This window comes from Myodes glareolus, chromosome 5 (genome assembly GCF_982192425.1).
Source record: "Myodes glareolus chromosome 5, mMyoGla1.1, whole genome shotgun sequence".
NCBI lineage: Eukaryota > Metazoa > Chordata > Mammalia > Rodentia > Cricetidae > Myodes > Myodes glareolus.
Window position 1 is genome coordinate 61,096,769 of NC_142030.1, and position 12,778 is coordinate 61,109,546.

Sequence of the window (12,778 nt, forward strand, 5' to 3'; positions counted from 1 at the left end):
TTGTATACATGTATGACATTTTCAAAGAATACTTATTTAATAAGAGAAGAATATATATCTTAAAAGAAGTGGTTAGAACACAATACAAACAAAAAATGCAACAACAAAAAAAGGACAAGGAAAGAAGCAGACATGTGAAAGCCAAAGAGGCCTACAGGAAGCATCTGGTGTTCTGTTTCTATGTGCAGATTGAGGAGATGGATTTTTCTTTAAGATCATTTTTGATTGATTTTCTAACTACAAAGATTATCCCACCAAGGTAAAAAAAAAGTAAGTATGTATTCATAATAGCAAATACCAAAGGCAATATGTAACATCATATGAGTTGCTTGAACCATTCAGAATTACAGTTCATAAAAATTCCAGTTGAGGTAAGCAAGGGAAACTGGGATAAAGAAGCTCACCTTATTAAGATCAAAGCAAGGGAAAGCTAGTATTTAGTGAGAACCAGAGCCGGACTAGGAGAGTTATTACAAGTGTTTCATTTTCCCCACATATTATTCTTCAGGTACATAACACAATTGCATGGTCTTACCTCATTTGAACATTAGGCATGGTCGTTTGACCTATACCAATGTAGTGTGAAGAAAACTGGTGGATATTACAAGGTATGCTTTTCTGGCCTCAACAATCATGGATCCAAATGTTGTGGCCGAGTGTCTCTCAACCGGTATCCAAGATAGTGAAAGATTCTCTGCTGACACACTGGATCTCTGCAGTAGTTACATTAAACCATAAAGACCGACAGTTGTGTTTGTTACAAAGGCATAACTTTGCACACTTTACTAACACACAACTTTTCCATGGGTTATATAAAGCAATGTTAACAGTCAAATTAGGAAGGAAAATTTTAGGGGAACATAAAATATAAATCATTAGTTTGGAGGGAACTAGAAGGCAAGGGTTTAAGTATGGAGAAAAAAAACATTTCATGTATGAAATAAAAGTGTGTATATTTTGGAAAAATCTTTCCAAATTTATCCATTTTCCCACTGGATAGTATTATATCCTGAACCCCCAAAACAAAGACAAGAGCACCACCATGGGGACGTGTTTCCTTTCTTCTCCTGTAAATAGTCTTTATTGTTTTTCTGATTTTCTCTCCGTCTTGATCTCTCTGGTACGCAGCTGCTCCCTAACTGTGTCCATCACACTCTGGCACCCAAAGCCACTCTCTGTGCCAACAGTGGTCTTGTCTCATATGTGGCTCTCCTAACTTTCTCCTATTCCTTCTGCACTCTGCTCAGAAGACACCACCTCACCCCCACACCCCAGTAACTTTCCACAGTTGAGTAACTCTCTCTTCCTAGGCACTATGTTTTAGTTTCGCCCTCAACTTCTGTGCCAACATGACACGTTGTGGGGGTACCCACAGATGTGAGTCCGTTCCACCGTGTCTGGAGGTCAGAGGGTTTGAGCTTACTTTTGTTCTCTTAAAGTTGTTAACAGCAGGTGTGGCTACAAAGGAGCGATCCTGCCTAGGGTGTGGTTAATTAGTATTTTGAGTGTTGAATATCTCTGCTCCACCTGGACGAAGGGTCTGAGAAATCAAGTCTGTTCCGTGCGTCATGCTAATGAAGGTCTGTTGCCTCCCACTTACCCTTTTGGAGTGAAGTATAGAAGCGTGTGGAAGATTAAACAAGCGGATTCAATATTCCCTGAACATCCCTCCTGATCCTGTCCTGTTTCCAGTCTATTATTTCTCCTTTATTTCTGTTCATTTTGCCAAATTATTCTAATCTTCACACTCCTACCCTGGAGCATAAGAGTTCTGTCGAAATTCGTTTTTGACGTGTGATCTGTTTTCTTGAGTATCTATTAACACTCCAAGTACCTTTGCTAGAACATAAATTCCTTGAAGTCAGGTCTTGTGTCTGTTTTGTTCTCTATGGAATTTCATCACTTGGGAAAGGAGAGAGCATGGGCGAGCTGCTCACTCGTGGATTTGCAGCCTTCTGCCAATGCTGACTTTCTTTGCTCTGAGATAGAGCATAGCCAACCTTCTGCATTCTTAATCTGTCACTCAAATAACACCCAGCAAGCTGTGCGAGGTCAGTCTGAGTTTCACAGACCACTAGGAGGGTGGAACAGGACCGTAAGGTAAACAGGCTAACTTCTGAAGTGACAAAGACCAAGGGTTTGATCTACAGATGAATTTTATATTTATGAAATTCTCTTCCTATCTTTGTCGTATTAAAGTGTTCCTTATTTTATTCATGATTGACAACTCAGTTTCATGAGAGTTTTCTGTTTTGCAGCTTGTTTCTTGTTGGTAGTTTTATTTTCACTTTCCTTGCCTGTCAAGATAAAAATTTGAGAATCCTCAATAATAGTTTTTAGATAATCCAGAATCATCTTCATAAGGAAGGAAACTGAAAGCAGGGGAAGTTTTGTGCCTCTACAAGTCCATAGATCTACACCTAGCAGAACCCTGTGGGTCTGTAGATCTACACCTAGCAGAACCCTGTGGGTCTGTAGATCTACACCTAGCAGAACCCTGTGGGTTCAAAGATCTACACCTAGCAGAACCCTGTGGGTCTATAGATCTACACCTAGCAGAACCCTGTGGATCTATAGATCTACACCTAGCAGAACGCTGTGGGTCTATAGATCTACACCTAGCAGAACGCTGTGGGTCTATAGATCTACACCTAGCAGAACCCTGTGGGTCTATAGATCTACACCTAGCAGAATTCTGTGGGTCTACAGATCTATACCTAGCAGAATAGTATTAAAACTTCAGCCCACTGTGCTCTCTCCACACAGAGCCGTTTCTCCAAGGCTCCCCCAGCCCAAAATGCATTAATCTGCTTTATATGCTATTTATTTATTTATTTATTTATTTATTTATTTATTTATTATGTATACAACATTCTGCCTCCATGTATGCCTGCAGGCCAGAAGAGGGCACCAGATCTCATTCCAGATGTTGTGAGCCACCATTTGGTTGCTGGGAATTGAACTCAGGTCCTCTGGAAGAACAGTCAATGCTCTTAACCACTGAGCAATCTCTCCAGCCCTACATGTTATTTTATTATATATTATTATATTATATATTACCTTTTTGCCCATTGTTAAATGTTTACCTTTGGGTTGCAGGACAAAATTAAGACCAGTGTTTGCCTCTGCTTATTCTTCCTGTATGGAAAGGAACATTAAATAACAGTATCAATCGCTTTCACACATGCCATGACACTAAGGATAGGAGTGATATCTTTTGGTCAGAATCAGAAAATACTATAGTTTGTATCTTAAATGACACTCAAAGGTCATATGTTGAAGATTTGGTTACCAGCCAGTGGTGCCAAAAGAAAGGAGAGGACTAAGCCTTGATTGACTAAGAAGTAGGGTCTCCTGGAAGGGAAGCTAGGTGATTAGTAATGTGTCATTAAAAGGGAGCCTGGAATCTGGCCCCTGCTTTGTTCCCTTTCAAGCTGCTTTGGGGTCCACAGTTTCTTCCTGTGCCTCACTGTGGGTACCCAAATCATGCAGCCGACTGACCACAAACTAAAGCCAGGAAGCTAGAAAGGGGCCATTTGGGGGAAGGAAAAAGAGTTAAAGTGAATGAGATAGTATAATACAGGTAAGAGTAAGGGGAACAGAAATAATGGGAATGGGGTCCAAAGGGGAAGGGGGAGAGTTGGCTAACACTCTTACAGATATTTGATATAGAAACATACTATTTGATAAACTTCCTAATGGATAAATTAGCAGACATATTAAAACAGTTTAAACAGGGTGATCTATACCTGAAGGACAGTGCTTTGCTCAGAAGCCATACATTGCCAAATAGAAAGCTCCCTACCAGGTACTGAATATCTCCTTTCAAGTTGTTGGTCAGACAGACCACCAGAGTAGTGCAGGCTGTTATTGCTCTTCAATGGTAAGACTCTGTGGTGGTTTTAATGCAAATGGACACCATAGGTTCGCATATTTGAACACTTAGACATCAGGGAGTGGCACTATTTGAAAGGATTAGGAGGTGTGGTCTTGTTAAAGGCAGTGTGTCACTGGGTGTGGATTTTGAGGTTTCAAAACCCCATGCCAAACCCAGAGTCTCTCTCCTGCCCAAGGATCAGGATGTAGCTCTTAGCTGCTACTTCAGCATTATGTATACTGCCAGGGCTCCCTACGATGATGATAATGGACTAAACCTCCGAAACTGTAAGCGAACCCCCAATTAAATGCTTTCTTCCATAAGAGTTGCCTTGGTCATGGTGGCTCTTCATGGCAATAGGACAGTGACTGAGACAGGTGGTATTTCTGAGACCTACACAATCAGTCACAGGACTTGGAGAAGTCAAGCTATTATGGGCCTAGAAGCCTTCTCTTGGCCAGTCTTCATAGTAACAGAAGGTACTGTGCAGGCTACTGAGAGAGAGAGAAGTCATCAGAAATCTGGCCCAGCCGAGAATTCTGAGAGCTATAATAGCAACAGATCAGGCATGATATGCCGTGAGTGACATAGTGTCATAAATGGGAGAGCATTGCTTATGCCTTGACTCTTAGTTTAGGTGCTATTAATAATTGATGGCTTTTAGAAGAGGCTCAGCTTCCTTTAAGTGTGTGGCCCATGGTAGGTTGACTATGCTCTAGGAAAGAGCCTCATATTTGTGTGTATATGACCAGCACTAATTAGATTCAGTGAGTTATAAAAAATACAAAAAGTACATGCAGCTGGAGGGGGTGTGAGGAAGGGTGAGCCAGTAAGAGTTTGGTGGGGGTGACTATGAACCAAATACATAGAATATGTGTATGAAATTCTCAAGGAACAATAAAAAACCTTATTTAGACAAACCTCAGAAACCGTGACCCAAAATAAAACTTTCTCCCTTTCAAGCTGTTTGTCTTCGACATTTTTCAGAGCAACAGAAATTTGGCTGTCACAAAAGCCTTTCATTAGTAACTGCAAAGTGTTATCGTTGCTTGGGATCTCAGCCAGGTGTTTCCAAATTCTTGGCCGGCGTATCCAAAGAACTGAAAAAGAAGCGTTCACAGATTTGAAAAAAAAACTAGCAGGACAACTTTATGTCGAGTGCAGCAATAGTACAGATTAGAAAGGAATGCACTGCTGAGATTGACAGCGGGCTTCATGAGTGAGTCCTCAAGGGCCCTGACTACTGCGTGCAGCTTAGGAAGAGCTTGGTTCCTAGCGGGTGTAGGGAGAGTGGCTCTTTTTGTTGTTGCTATGTTTTCTTTAATTTGTCATTAGCATTAGATGAGCTGTGTGCACGCGCTGGCATGGGTGCTGAGATGGCTGGACTCCTTGAGAGAGCCAGTTCTCTCCCACCATGTGAGACAGCCCCTGATTCTCTTTTAATAGCTAGGTGAGGTCATATAATAATTTTTTCTTCTGTGCATGCCCCTTCTCATATTTCAAATATATGCATGTCTAACTATGCATATGCTTGAGATGGTAAATGGAGAATCATCCATAAAAATTGACTTGAGGACCCCATTTTACACTACTGTGCGTGCACCCCAAACCAATTCAGACTGAATCCTTCTGTCCATTTTTTTCATATTCGGATATATTTGGGGATATATTTGAATAGAAATTGTCTAAGTTTGCTTGTTACTAGAAGAGGCACTCATCTCACTGTTTAGGGTTGAGTGTGTGTGTACCCTGATGCAGGTGGGGGCGTCTGAAATTGATGGGCACATTGTTCAGAGAGTGATGTATATGATATAAAACTTGCAGGGAAAGGAGTTAGGTTGCCAACAGCATTATTAGAAAAAGAGGGAGGACGTAGCAAAACCCAAATAGAGTTCCAGGCTCCTATTCCCTGTGCTTGCTTGCCTCAACAAAGGAAATATTTTTCTCTTTTCAGATATTTTAAAAATTTAGCTAAGTCTTTCTTTGTTGTTTAAAACAACAACACAGACTAGTATGGAATAAAATATAAAAGTCATAATGCCTTCCCCACCAGAGCGAATGAGTTTGTGTCCATCTCTAGATCTTTTTTATGTATTTACATATATGCATAAGTAACTTTCTAGAAATAGCATATGGAAAACCTCATAAGTTCGTGAAAAAAGGAAAGATTCACATCGTTTGCCAGTGATGCTCATGTCAGTGTGGTCAGAGTAGCAATGTGAGAAAGTATGATATGAAAGCAGTGTGCAAAATATTAGGGACAGAATGGTTGAAATCAGGATGGGTACCAAGAACAGAGGAGAAGTTTAAGTCATGGGGAGGGTCAACCAAAATTGAAAATGTATAGGGCTGGAGAGATGGCTCAGCGGTTAAGAGCATTGCCTGCTCTTCCAAAGGTCCTGAGTTCAATTCCCAGCAACCACATGGTGGCTCACAATCATCTGTAATACGTCTGGTGCCCTCTTCTGGCCTGCAGACATATACACAGACAGAATATTGTATACACAATAAATAAATAAATAAATAAATAAATAAATATTTTTTAAAAAATTGAAAATGTATAGAAGAATCACATCAAAACCTAGTACTATATAAACTAATCAACATACACAATTTCTTAGGTTTTTTTTTTAAAGTACCTTGCATGGCTTGATGACTCTACTCCCAGAAGTCAACAGTTTTAACAGAAAATTCCAGTGCCAAGAGTGGAGTGGCTCTCTGAACTGTTGACCAGTGAGTCTCTCAGAGGCTCCCAAAATAATACAAGGTGTTGCTAATGCCCTTGGTTGCCTCCAGAACTGTAAGGGAAGGCCTCATTGCGGGACACACCACACACTTTGGATACAAGGCCCAGAGAATCAAGCAGGAACTAAATTGGAAGCGTCCATCTTGCTGGCAAGCTCTTATAGTACCAGAAGGAACTAGCAAACCCCTGGGACAAAAGTCATCAATGGTCGTTCTCAGCTGTTGATCCTGTGTGCTGCAGTTCCGACCTTCTGGAGAGGTCTGCCCACTGGCCCAGTAGTGGCAAGGCTGCTTCAGTACAGCCAAGTGCTTTTTGACTGGATTTGAGGCCCACTCCACTGGGAGAGAATATACACCTTTTACTGAGTATATTGCTAGGGAGATCACAAGCCCTAGAGGGGAATGCACTATTAATATTTTGCTAACTGGGCATGTGGTTTAAATACCTTTTAAATATTTACATGTTTTATGAAAAATAGTCTTTTCATTGAATATGATTATGGATTCCTCTCCCACCTCCCCTCCCACCCAGACCCACACCCTTTCTCTTTCTTATTAGGAAACAAATAAGGATAAAGAATAAGAATAACATAGAATAAGATAAAACAAAAGCAAACTCATCAGAATATGAATATACCCATAGGAGAGTGGTGCTGTCAGCCTGGCTCTGGAAGGATTCTTGCAGCAGAGGGCAATAGTTAATACAGAGACTCACAACTGGTCAAGGCGGTAAAAAGAAGTGACTCTTGAGTGCTCAGCCTGTGTCTCCCCTTTCAAGGTCAAGAAAATATCAAAAAGAGGAAGTCAAGAAGGTTAAGGGCCAGAGGATAGAAAGAAGCACCAAAAAACAACCTTCTGGGTGTGGCATAGACATTTCAAAAACCGAAACACAGCAGTTATGCACATCTTCAAATAAAACAGACGACAAGATGTAGAAGTTGGGAGGGGCATTAGTTGAGAATAAGGAAGTGAATAGCAGAGAGAAAAGTGTAATTGGGCATGGATATGATCACAGTATACTCTGTATAGGTGTTGTGCTATAACATTTTGTATTCTGTGAAGATGTGTCTTTGCCAAGGTGCCTTCTGGTTGGTTTAATAAAACATTAATTGGCCATTAGCTAGGCAGTAGGTATGGGTGGTACAACCAGGCACAGAGGACACTGGTAAGAAGAAAGGCAGAGTCACGAGACAAAGAAAGAGCAAGACATACTGGAGGACAGGTAAACCCTGAGTCAAGTGGCATTAAGTAGATTAATGTAAATTGGTTATTTTAAGCTGTAAGAGATAGTTAGTAACAAGCCTAGGGTATGGCCAAGCTTTTATAACTAATATTAACTCTCTGTGTGGTTATTTAGGAGTGACTGATAGGACAGAAACTTCTGCCTACATATGGTGTTTCAGCATGGGACTGGAATTTTCACATATATCCTAACAAAGCTTAAATTCTCAGCTTGACACAGGGGGTGGGGGTGGGGATGGCCTTGGTCCTGACTCAGTGAGGTGATGGGACAGACTTAGTTGACCTCTCAGAGAAGGCCTTAACCTCTCTGAGGAGCAGATGGAGGATAGGGTGGGGAAAGGGGGAGGAGCAGGAGGAGAGGAGGAACTGGAATTGGCATGTAGAAAAGAAAAAAAGGAAGAAAGAAAGAAAGAAAGGAAGGAAGGAAGAAGGGAAGAAAAAAGAAATAATAAAAAATATAGAACAAATACAGTATAAATAAATCATATACATTTAAGATATAAAAAGAGTCTAAGCACACAGAATGGAGCTAAACATGGCTTCCAGAAAACTGCCTTTTCTTGGATAAGTGGATATATATATATATATATATATATATATATATATGGGGGGGTGTATTATATAAACTATCTTCACTTCAAAATGGAAATTGCTGTGGGGAGAGGTTGGGCTTTTATTTCCACTGTAAATGCGAGGCCATAAATTCATTCCAGGTTGATATGGATCTGGTTTGATCAAGGAAGATACCCTGAAAATCCTGGCCACAGACATAAATAAATAAATCTAGAAAAACTACAAAACATGTAATGTATATTTTACTTGCTCAAACCTAAAACAAAAAATCATCTTTGCTAACTTCTGTACAACATACAGTCTATATTTATATTAACACAGACATGTATGTTACCTTTAAAAGGTTTTGTATTTTCAGAACAAGGGACCAGACACTAATGAAAACATATAGCCCAGGTGATCCAGCCTCTCAAAATACCTCTGTTACCATTTCTCAAAATTCTATGTCCAAAACAGCTTCAAGGTTGCTGACTGAGATGGCCTAACCTCACTCACAAACTACTCCAACCAAGACTTAACAATTATTCTTATTTTATCAAGGTTTCTCCAAAGAGTTCAGCACCCCCAGACAACAGGAAGCAATCTAAAAAAAGATGCCTACTTTCCCAAAAGATGAATTATGGATGTTTGTTGTCATTTCAGATGGGTTGGATACAAGTTGTTATTGGTTATAGTAAAAAAAACAAAAAGAATATCTAAACAAAAGAGTTAAATTCAAAGATCTCGTTCTAAAGGAAAAAAAGGGAGGATATAGGAATGATAAGTAATGATTATTGAGTATTTAATCCAAAAAAGTACTAATCTCAAAATATTAATAATATAAATTTAAGGTTATTTTGTTATACTGTATGTATTTTTCTGCTATTGTTTGGAGTTTGTGCTTTAGCAGCTCATTTAAAAATATAATGCATGATTAAGAAATACAGGTTAATAGTCATCTATAATAATCATATTTATATCATCATATTAGGCATGTTTTTAAGGTTAAACAGATATATTTCGATAGATAGATAGATAGATAGATAGATAGATAGATAGATAGATAGATAGTCTTCACATACTTCAAAGACCTACAGAATATGCCATTTAAAAATATTTTAATAATGTAAAACTTTTCATGACAGTGAGGCACATCTGCTCCTGGAAACACCTATTTACTTTAGAGAGGATGATGGGCATTGAAGAACTCCATATGGAGTTTGTTTTCTTTATGGCAAAAGCTAGTCACTGGGAAAAGAAACTGCCCTTGGCTCAATTAATGACAGTATACTGTCAAACTTGGACCAGCAGGGCACAAAAGAAAGTGACTGACAAGCTCTGCCAAGACAAGATAGGACAGTTCTTCAAAATTTCCTGATCCTCAGAAATGTCTGTCAGATATACAAGGCCTATAGGCCAAAGATGAAAGCTCAATGTTGTAGGGAAAACTTGGGTGACTGTCTAGACAGCCAGTTGTTTCTTTCATTTTTTATTATTTTGGATGTTGTTTGTAACGCATTTTCTGTATACTAATGTATTATATCCTTATATTACATCATTCTTGGGTCTTTTATTGAATTGAAGACTAGATAGTCCTAGTTATAATTTTCCTTCCTTAGTTATGGTAGAAGATAAATCAGACACATAACTTTGGACTCACCAAGATAAGATAAATAATGGAGTAGTTTCTCCAAAATTGACAAATACATATGGACTGAACATTGTAAATGTAATTCTTACCTGATAATTTTTATTATTGTATATAGTTTTACCATGTTATAGTTAAATCCTTTCCTTTTTATTTAGACAAAAAGGGGAAAATGTTGTAAAATAATCTTTTTGTACTCTGAAGCTGTGTCTTTGACAAGGTGCTTTCTGATTTGTTTAATTAAAAGCTAATTAGCCAATAGTTAGTTAGTAGGTATAGGCAAGAGCCAGACATAGAGACCACTGAGAAGATGAAAGGCAGAGTCACCAGGAGACGAAGAAGAAGCAAGACATGCTGGAGGACAGGTAAAGTCACAAGCCACATAGCATTATGTAGATTAAAGGAAATGGACTAATTTAAGTTGTAAAAGCTACTTAGTAACAAGCCTAAGGTATGGCCAAGTTTTTATAATTGATATTAAGTCTCTGTGTGGTTATTTAGGTGTGGCTCGTGGGACAGAAACTTCCCCTTACGTATAGATAGATATATAGCTATCAAAAATAAAACAAATATTAAAGCCTAATATATAACACAGGAGCAAATAAGAATGGCCACTAAAAGAGTAGAGTGTTACTTTTATACTTAAGAATATGATGTTAAAATATGACTCTAAAGGTCAGCACTGACGTTGCATAGAATAACCAGGGAGGTCACAAACTCAAGAAAGTCAGTTCTAATAGAAAGAATAGAGCATCAATGCCAGAAACAGAATGAATTGAACAAGCTACCACACTTTAGGAGCAAGAGAGGAAGGAGGAACTTCATGTAGCCCATTCTCTATCTTCTCTTTGTTCCCCACAGCCTTGAATATTGATTTGTACTGTGTCTCGGTGTGTATATTTATGCATATGTGCTCAACAAATATGTAACCAAACTCTGAAGTCTAAACTTTAATATAGGCAGGAATCTTATTTCTAAATATGCATTACCTCTTAGCCAGAAGGCCTGCCCAGTGCTCAACACTAGGTAAGCATTGAGCATCCTCTATATCGACTTCTTCTTTTATTTATTTTCCTTGAAGATCACTTGATCGCTCAAGCTGGCAAGAAGTTTCCCCGCTTCCTCTTTACAATATTGGCTCATGAAACTTCTTTATGTTTCTTGTCATCTCGGCATCTAACCCATAAGCAGACAGAGAACGCCAAGTTCATGTCAGATCACAATCAGCAAGGACCAGTCATCATGACTGGCAAGAAGAATGGAATATTCTTCCTTTCTAGAGCTTACGCCTCTACAAAGAAGGCCCAAATTCTCATGAACCAAACAAGGACTGTCTTGTTCCCCAGCATGTCTTGACTTCTATGAGAGACATCTGGGTCACATCACAAAGTATACACTGGAATCAACATTAGTAAACTCAGAAAATCTTCGAATTCCAGGAGGAGGAAGAATCTTAACTAGACCTTATTCCAGTGTGCATTTTTTTAAAGTTATGTAATGAACACTGCTAGCCAATTTCACAATACATTTGTGTTCACTTAGGGAGTTTCTTTACCTCGTGTATTAATATTTGAAATCTTCCATCTTGAAGCCCATCCTTTGGTTTGCTTACTAAATATTTTGAAAATTGAGCTCTAAGCTTATGACAATGTCAGGTTCTTGAGGGGGTGACAAATGAATAAAAAAGATCTCCTGACTTCAAATGCTTTATAAGTTGATGGCAAAATGGTCACATAGATGGTATAATTCATGTGATGATTTATGTGAAATGATGTGTATCTATGTATAATAGGATGGAAGTTCACCTAACCTGATCCAGGCTGATGGAATAAAGGAGAGGAAGACTCCTGGAGTATGTGATATATACATTTCTCTAATCTATTAATTGTTAAACTACTAACTGATCCAACTAAAGCATACACTCACAGTATCTACATAGCCAGAGACATGTCACTTGTCCCACTGTGCTTTCTCCAAACTACTCTCCTACCCCTATGGAGAAACAAGAAAATGTGAGGAATTGGTCCCCAAGTAGAGACATAATACCTATCCCTTTCCAGGACCCCTGGTCATGCCCTATCCATGCACAACATTTCACTGACAACAAAGACTGGGTAAGGAATGGGCACATTATGTTGGCAAAAATATGTTCAACATTTGGAATGGCGTGTTCTCTCACTTAGAATGACATGTTCTCTTAACGCATTCTCTTCCTAGATAGGCATGAAAAGAATGAAGCCCACTTTTCACCAGAGCTATTGACATGCAAGATGAAGCAGACACTATTGTCAGATCAGAAAAAAAGACAGAAGAACCTGGATTCTTGGTCATGTTACTAAACTGCTGGATAAATCGTTCCTGACATATGTTTCAAAACATGTGGGCCCAAAAGCCAACCTACTCATAGAGCCAGTTTAATTGGATTTGGGCTCTCCTTAATTTGCCTCAAACCCAATCCACATTGTTCAATTTGCCAACAGCCTTATTAAAATGAAGGAGTATTTTATCTATGCCTTTGGTTCTTTTTTTTATTATTTTTGACAGTTGCTCAAATAACATTTAGTAGGGGAGTTGTTTTGGTATGCCTTATTTTTGTGAATTAATTATAGTTCCTTGTACCTAAAGTTACATTTTCCTGGAGAAATGGTCTTCATTCTCTCAGCTTATGAATAACAGTTGGAAGTAATTCAGTGCCACACGTATAGATTTGCACA

At 38.9% G+C, this 12,778-nt stretch overlaps 1 protein-coding gene and 1 long non-coding RNA gene across 4 annotated transcripts in view; both read right to left on the reverse strand.

Moving 5' to 3' along the window:
* The window catches only part of LOC125391771 (uncharacterized), a 252,517-nt gene that overhangs the window by 153,349 nt on the left and 86,390 nt on the right, over nt 1–12,778 (reverse strand). The window lies entirely within an intron of this gene.
* Nucleotides 310–4,973, reverse strand: LOC148122093 (uncharacterized). Its single transcript, XR_015737804.1, has 3 exons — nt 4,799–4,973; nt 3,087–3,138; nt 310–713 (listed from the first exon to the last, which is right to left on the reverse strand). It is a non-coding gene; the product is annotated as an uncharacterized LOC148122093 (long non-coding RNA).